We start from the raw sequence: 8,070 nt of genomic DNA, 5'->3' as shown, positions 1-8,070 counted from the left end.
CAGAGTTTCATACTTTGCCAAATACAAAACAAAACTGGATTACAACCCTGGAATAATCCAAAAAATAAGAAAGAAAATCCAGAGCCTACTACCAAGACTCCCTCCGGGTAGGAAGAGGAGTAGCTGTCCAATTGTTGATATTGGCCCTAGGCCCCACAAACTGTATATCTGCCCTACTGGAACCTTCTCCAGCTTCTATCATGTTGACATCGGCGAACAACCTTTCAAAGCCCTCATTCAAATCTCCATCTGGCCCAATCAGTGGTCCGAGAACTTTCGGGACCGACAACTTTCTGATACCTGCTCTGACAAATGATCTGGATAGGCGCGGGATTGGCTTGGGAAGGACCCAGACTCTTTTCTTCAACTTGCGGGCCCGTCTCACATCTGCCGCGGTAGGCTTGAACCCCAAACCAAAGGTATCCAGATTTTTTGGCAAAGAAACCGGCTGAACAATACCCTGAAGATCAGCCCCTAAACCTTTGCCTGGCATAAACCCGTTCTTCAACATCTTCGAGGCTACCATGACAGTTGTAGCTGCTATTTTGGGAAGTGGGATGCGTTCACCTTCGGGAACTTTGTCCACTAAAACCGTATCGAAAACCTAGTAAACCCACGGTCCCTTATCATCATCGGTCTCTATGACGGGCACGATGGCATCACTTATGGTGCTTGCATTGTCTTCCCCATGTACTACGATCTCTTACCTATCCCACTCAAATTTGACCATCTGATGTAATGTAGAAGGCACTGCTTTTGCGGCGTGGATCCAAGGTTACCCCAACAGAAGATTATATGACACTGCCACGTCTAACACTTGAAACTCATGGTGAACTCGACTCGACCAATTGTTAATTCAAGTATGATGTCACCCACTGTGTCTGTACCACCACCATCAAACCCTCGAACATAGATGTTGTTCTTGTGAATCCTATCACCACCGACCTTCAGTTTGTTCAATGTGGCCAAAGGACAGATATTGGCACTGGGCTCATTATTAATCAGTACTCGAGTGACTACCGAGTCTTCACACTTCACAGTCAAATAAAGGGCTCTATTATGTTCTGTACCCTCCACGGGCAACTCATCGTCTGAAAAAGTGACCCTGTTGACCTCGAAAATCTTGTTTGCTATTTTCTCCAGATGGTTCACAGAGATCTTATCCGGAACATGGGCTTCATTCAGAATTTTCATCAATACCCGGCGGTGCTCGTCTGAATGGATCAATAATGATAACAATGAGATCTGTGTCGGGGTCTTCCTCAACTGCTCCACAATGGAGTAATCTTGCGCCTTCATTTTCTTTAAAAATTCTTCCGCCTCTTCCTCGGTAACTGGATTCTTTGTCACTACTGGATTGGCCCTTCTTAACTCTGCGGGAGCAAAACACCTTCCCGAACGAGTTAACCCATGTGCCTCACATATTTCCTCCACAACTTCCTTCCCCTTATGCATTTACTTGACTGTAGCTCCATGGCACAGCTTTCTCGCTGATTATTGGCAATTGCATTACTAGCCTGATAACAACTGGTCCTGTGCATGCCCCCTTCACGGCTACTGGCTTGCTTGATATCCCTTGCACCGTTACTTTGACCGGCTCTAGATTCTTGGCAACATCAGACGAACTCTTCCCCATCACCACCACTGGCTTGCCTTCTACCCTTTCCGACTGTACTACCGTCTTTCCACTGATCGACTTTTCTTTCGGACTGGAACGGATCATCATTACCATTTGTGAGGGATTTTTGAGCTTCCCTTCTTCGTGCACTAGTTCGATCATGTGGGCTTCATGGTGTGCCGGCAACGGGTTCTGATTGATGTTAGGTGCCTCTGGCTCCTGGACCTCGATCCTATTTGTGTCAATAAAATCTTGTACGGAAGTCTTCAACTTCCAACACTTCTCAGTATCATGCCCGAGAGCCCCCGAACAATATTCACAGCTTACCGAGTGGTCCGGATTTTTGGGAAGGGGATTTGACAATTTGGGCTCCACAGGACTCAATAGGCCTAACTGCCTCAATTTTTGGAACAGAGTAGTATAGGTTTCTCCCAGCGTAGTGAATGTTCTCTGCCTCTGCACCCTTTCATTCCTGAAAGTCTGATTCTCACGGAAACCTGGTCTCGAAGGATTCCTGTAGGCTCTTGGTAGTGGATATATGTTTTGTGGAGGTGGATATGTGTTTTGTGGAGGGGGATATGTGTTTTGTGGAGGTGGATATGTATTTTGGGGAGCCAGCGCACGCCATTGCGGGCGAGCCGGAGGCTGGGTGTAAGTTTGGGCGTGATGGATAGAGAAATGTGTCTCTTGTGGTGGGTAGTAAGGCTGTGGAGGGCCGTATGGAATGTGTGGGTAATTTGAGTGATGGGGTCTAGGTTGGTAGTAAGGGGGGGACTCTGGATCTGGACCAAGTACTTGCCTTGACTGTTGCGACATCTTCCCTTTTCTTCTTTCCGAGCGCACCTCCCGTGCCGCTTTGGATGGCCTGAGTAGTTGTTTTAATCGCCGAATAGCTCAGGATCTTCAATTATACCACCCATTTTCACCACCTAGTTGAAAGATTTGCCAACTGATGCCACTAAGTGACCGAAGTAAGTTGGCTCCAGAGTCTGCAAAAAGTAGTCCACCATTTCCCCCTCTCTCATCGGAGGATCAACTCTTGCCGCCTGCTCTCTCCAGCGGAACCCAAATTCTCAAAAGCTTTCCCCGGGCTTCTTCTCAAGTTTCAGCAATGTGAAACGGTCAGGGACGATCTCAAGGTTGTACTGAAAGTGACCTGCGAATGCTTGTGCTAGATCGTCCCAGGTGTACCACCTGCTCGGATCCTATCTTGTGTACCATTCCAGTGCAGACCCACTTAGACTTTGACCAAAGTAAGCTATTAGTAGCTCATCTTTACCACCGGCTCCTCTCATCTTGCTGCAAAAACCACGAAGATGTGACATTGGATCACCGTGCCCCTCGTATAGATCAAACTTTGGCATCTTGAACCCTGCCGGCAATTGAATGTCGGGGAATGGGCACAGATCTTTGTAGGCCACACTGACTTGGTTGCCTAACCCATGGATATTCCTGAAGGACTGCTCCAGGCTTTTAAACTTTCGAAGCACTTCGTCTTGCTCTGGGCTCTTAGCCGGCTTTTCAGTCTCTACCGGGATCTCGAAGTGAGTATTATAAGTATGAGGCTCGGGTGCTTTGAAGGTTGGTTCAGGGGGTAATATTGGTTATCGTGAGCCTGAAACAACGGCTCGCTGGATGATCTTTGCAGCGTGGCTGGTGGGGGTGCCACGAAAACAGGAACATTTGGTAGAGGAGGGTTCTGATTGGGTTGTGAAGCTTGGGGATCATAGGCATTTCTTCCCTGATAGTATTGGTGACTGGGGAAGCTTGTCGAAGGGCCGGGGGAGGGTATTCCGGCGTGTGTCCTGGTTGGAGAGTGGGAATAACGGGAAGGTTAGGCACTTTTTGTACCCTAGCTAAGGCCAGCGGCATTTCTTTCATCTCCTGTCTCATCTTATCCATTTCCTCCTTCAGCATTTGATTCTCCGTCCTTTCATCCTCGACACTTTGGTCTGAACTAGTCATGCTTTTTAGTATGGGCCCTTTGGATCTTGTTTGGTAATGGTAATCTTCCAGAACGTTCTAACAAACTAACTGGTTCGAAATCTCTGGAAGGACAACAAACTTGTTAGCGTTAGAGTTTAACATATATTGCAATTTCACGTTGGAGGATACAATGTCCTAGGAAGTTTAACCATTTCTAACATGTCTTTGCTTCGACCACATGCGTCATTCCGGCTTACTTTGTTTGTGCCTCGTTTAAGTGTTTCTAAAACTTTCTTTATCTCTCTTTTTATTTCCTTCTTTTCCTTTCTTTTATTCACTTTGCCTTTTCTTTTTTTCTTTTTAGTGGTGGTCGAATCTTATGTGGATTGCCTACGTATCATGTCCCCGCATGAATCAGACCGCGCGTAGTTCTGCCACAAGTGCGGAAAATAAAGACACCATTTTTGGATTTTTCAACCTTTACTAGCAAAACATTTTATTACAAGGCAAAATATTTTTGAAAGGAAATTGACAGACTTGATACAGACTACAAACTTTATGCCAAAAAGGGAAATACAAACTCCGACGGACAACAGACTCTGAAGACAAGGAAAATACAGACTCAAACTATGAATGTTTCAGAGTTTTGAATTTTGGCGCCCGCGGGGCGTCGTTCGGCCTCGCCGTGGGCTTTGGTGCAAGGCCCCTTTGCAGATCTTTCAAATCTTCCATGATCTGGTGGACATAAATCATTATTGAAGCACAGAAGGTGGTACGGGACATATCCTCACAAGCTAGGCACTTTATGGTGATGTAGTGCCCGATATCGTCGATTCTTCCCTTGATTCTGTCCCTTTCCATAAGCAATCGCTCTATTTGTTGATTCCGCGTCCCTAGCATTTGAGCGTTGTAAAGGAGTTGATCCTGAAACTCATTCATCTGTTTCTCCATTCGGGCCATTAGATCATAGTAGCGCTTCCTATCTGCTCTGGCATCTCGGGCTTGTTTGAAGATCTGCTCTTTGAGAGTGGATATTGTTTCTCTCAATATAGCGATGTTCCTTTCGTAGTCCCTCTTCATTTGTTGCATAGACCGTGCTCGCTCTTCTGCCTTCTTTATCCATTTCACCCGGATTCTCGCTAGACCAGCTTTAGATTTTTCCAGGTCTTCTTGATACTCGAGGACTTTCTTCTTTAGACCGTTTATGAGCCTTTCATCAGCCCGGCTTCTCTTCGGGTTTCCGATAGCTATTTTCATTTCCTGGATTTGAGCTTTGAGGACCTCGTGTTCCTGATCTAGTTTTCTCTTTTCTCCCTCATTTGCAGCGATATGCAAATCTTTCTCAAATTTCAAATCTATAACTTGCTTCTCCAACTTGCCTATTGTAACCCTGTACTCGTGCTCTTTAGCCAACCAATCCCACTATTCTTGCGACGCCTTGATGAATTCCTGGAGATGGGGTCTTTTAGCTGGCCTTTCGTGCTCAAGTTCTCTCATGTACCAAGCAAGGTATCCTGGAGCCACTTCGCCTTTGGCCTGATCCTGCACGCAAGTATCTGCTTTTAAATATTAGCATTCACTCCAGATCTGACAGACTCTTGCTTCAGGGAACTGTCCGTCAGGGCTAATCTCAATTACTTGAGCACTAAGATCTTCCTCCTGTGGCACTGTTTGGCATCTCTTCGAGTTGTCTCAAAACCCGATATGGCGCGTAAGGCTAAATGCTCTTGAGCCCCATCAATAGAAAGTGGGTCCTAACTGCCGGCATATGGATGACCTCGTCAACGGGCAACCATCCTAGTGTCCACTGTATTTGGCTGGCGGTGAGGGTCCGAAAGAATGATGTCCACGCCGTAACTCCCTCGGGTAGACTGACCCCCTTGATTCTTGTGTAGAACTCTTCTATGCAAGTTTTCTTCGAGGAACCATAACTCAAGAGCTGGGAACGGTGGCAGAGATGCTCAGTCATCCATATTTGTAGCAACAAGTTACACCCCTCGAAAAAGTTCCCTCTGGCTTTGCAGGCTGTGAGAGCTCGGAAGATATCAGATACTATCATAGGCGCAAGAGTGCTTTCATCTTGAGTGAGCAAGGTACTGACGACCCCGGCTATTTTCAGATCAATGTTTCCGTCTTTCCTTGGAAATACCAAAAGGCCCAAAAAGGTTATCATAAAAGCCACTCGTCTATGCTCGTCCCATTTCTGACGGTTACTTTTGCTGCATAACTTGTTACCCGGGTTGTTGAATCCTCCGACATGACCGTATCTGTCGTATATGAAGCGCGGATTACAAAAACCTGTGGCCAAATCTGGGTTATGGACCGACCTGGGTATCTTTAACGAATCTAAAAACCGATGCATAGTGACAGCTCTTGGAGCAACCAAGTATTTTTGCCTCAACGGAACTTCAGCATTTCCGATGTACCCGGCTATTTCCTCCAAAGTCGGAGTGAGTTCAAAATCGGATAAGTGGAAGACATTGTGTGTCGGGTCCCAGCAGGTGACCAAAGCTCTTATGATATCCCGCCGAGGCTGGATTTCCAATAAACCCGTAAGACCTTTTAGATATTTCTTGACCTCATCTTGCCCTACACCACCTAAATCATCCCACCATAGCCGCAACTTGAAAGAGATTTTAGTCATTATTGAAAAAGGTTCATTTTGCATCGTGCTCATCCTGCACATTTTTAAGGTGATTAAGCAAAAAATAAAATTTATTTGACTCAACCAATTGGCTTTTTTTTTTTTTTAATTTTTCACAGATTAAAAGAAAGATCTGATTCCGAACACGGCCTTTCAGCACTTCGGGAACGAAGATTTTGAGGCTGGGTGAGTCAACCGGTCAAAAATCCAAAAAATGACTACAAGCGGCCGTTTATGCAAAGTCAGCCTTCCGGCGTCCCTTTTGGGAACATTCGGCTATTTTGACAAAAACGGCGTCACCCGACTTATTTATGACGAAAATTAAAATTTTGACATTTTTGTAATGGGGAGGTTGGACCCGATGAGGGTTGCCTACGTATCCCGCACCCTGTGAGAATCAAACCGCCGTAGTTCGGGTAGATAAAACAAACTTCTTTTGAATACAAGACTCTTTTCAATGGCAAATAAAACCATTTTTCATAAACAAAACCCTTTTTTTCATTTTCTAAAAAATCCGACAGAGTTTTGACATTATTTGGACATTGATTTTTTTCAAAACAGGCGATTAACTACCTTTATCTCTCTTTCCTCAAAGTATTCAAAAGCCGGTCAGCATGCAAGTCCGAAGCAAACAAATGCACAGGTAGCAAGTTGGATGCATCAGGATGGTCTTTTGTCGTTTTGGTACACATGTCCTAGACAGACCCAACCCCTGTGTTGAGCCTCCAAAGTCAAATGCACATGATGCAAACAAACGTTCCTACTAGGGATCCGGCATGAAGCTGAGTTATTCTAGGTTCGTAACCTAGGTATTTGTTCTAGACTATGTACCCGAGCAGACAACTCGAGTCGAGGAGGGGGCTACGTACCGGGGACCCGCGAGATCGTTCGGCTTTGTAACTTGTCCGACCTCTTTCTTATTTCAGGGTATGACACTAACATAATAGGGAGTCTCAACCAGTAAGCACATCCCCGGAGGTGAGAAAAGAAGGGTTTCGTAGCAGTTTATATACAGTTCAGATAATATCAAAGCGATAAAAGCAACATTTTGCACATTTAGGCCAAAACATGTGATAAGATCAAATAATAAATGAAGCCAAATAATAACAATTATTCCAGGCTCAAATTCTTGAACCCTAAACCAGAGATTCTGGGTTATGTCCCCAGTAGAGTCGCCAGAGCTGTCACACCTCCTTTTTCACCTAGCGCCCCCGTAAAGGGGCGTAGGGGGAGTTTTTCCAATTAAAGGACAATCGAAACGGGATTTTATTTAAAGATTCAGAGTCGCCACATAGGAAATTTAGGGTGTCCCAAGTCACCGGTTGAATCCCGAATTGAGGAAAAGATTGACTTTGTATTACAGTCCGGGAACCAGAAATCCGGATAAGGAATTCTGTTAACCCGGGAGAAGGTGTTAGGCATTCCCGAGTTCCGTGGTTCTAGCACGGTCGCTCAATTGTCATATTCGGCTTATTTATCTGATTTTAATACATGTTGAACCTATGTGCAAATTTTAACTTTTTACCGCTTTTATTATTATTATTATTTTAAAAGAGAATTGCAACGTTATTAAAACACGTTTTGAACCACGTGACATTAATGCACCCATGATTTTGGACATGTTTTAACATCGTTGAGATTTGGATTTGGGTCGCATAAATGCGCACCCGAGTTTAGGGAAGTAATATTATTAAAGGCGCGCCTAAAGCGACTAGTGTATTATTATTTTGGGTAAAGCCGTGAAATTTTGCTAAACGGCCCATCCGAAATCTAAGTAATTTTACCAACACGTATAGAGGGCCCCGTAGCTTGTGTACTTTTGTTTGTCAAGGCTCGTCTCATTCATTATTTTTAAAGGAATTTGCAACGTCATGGAAATGCA

This window comes from Nicotiana tabacum, chromosome 22, assembly GCF_000715075.1.
Source record: "Nicotiana tabacum cultivar K326 chromosome 22, ASM71507v2, whole genome shotgun sequence".
Taxonomy (NCBI): Eukaryota; Viridiplantae; Streptophyta; class Magnoliopsida; order Solanales; family Solanaceae; genus Nicotiana; species Nicotiana tabacum.
This window is presented reverse-complemented; position numbering follows the sequence as displayed.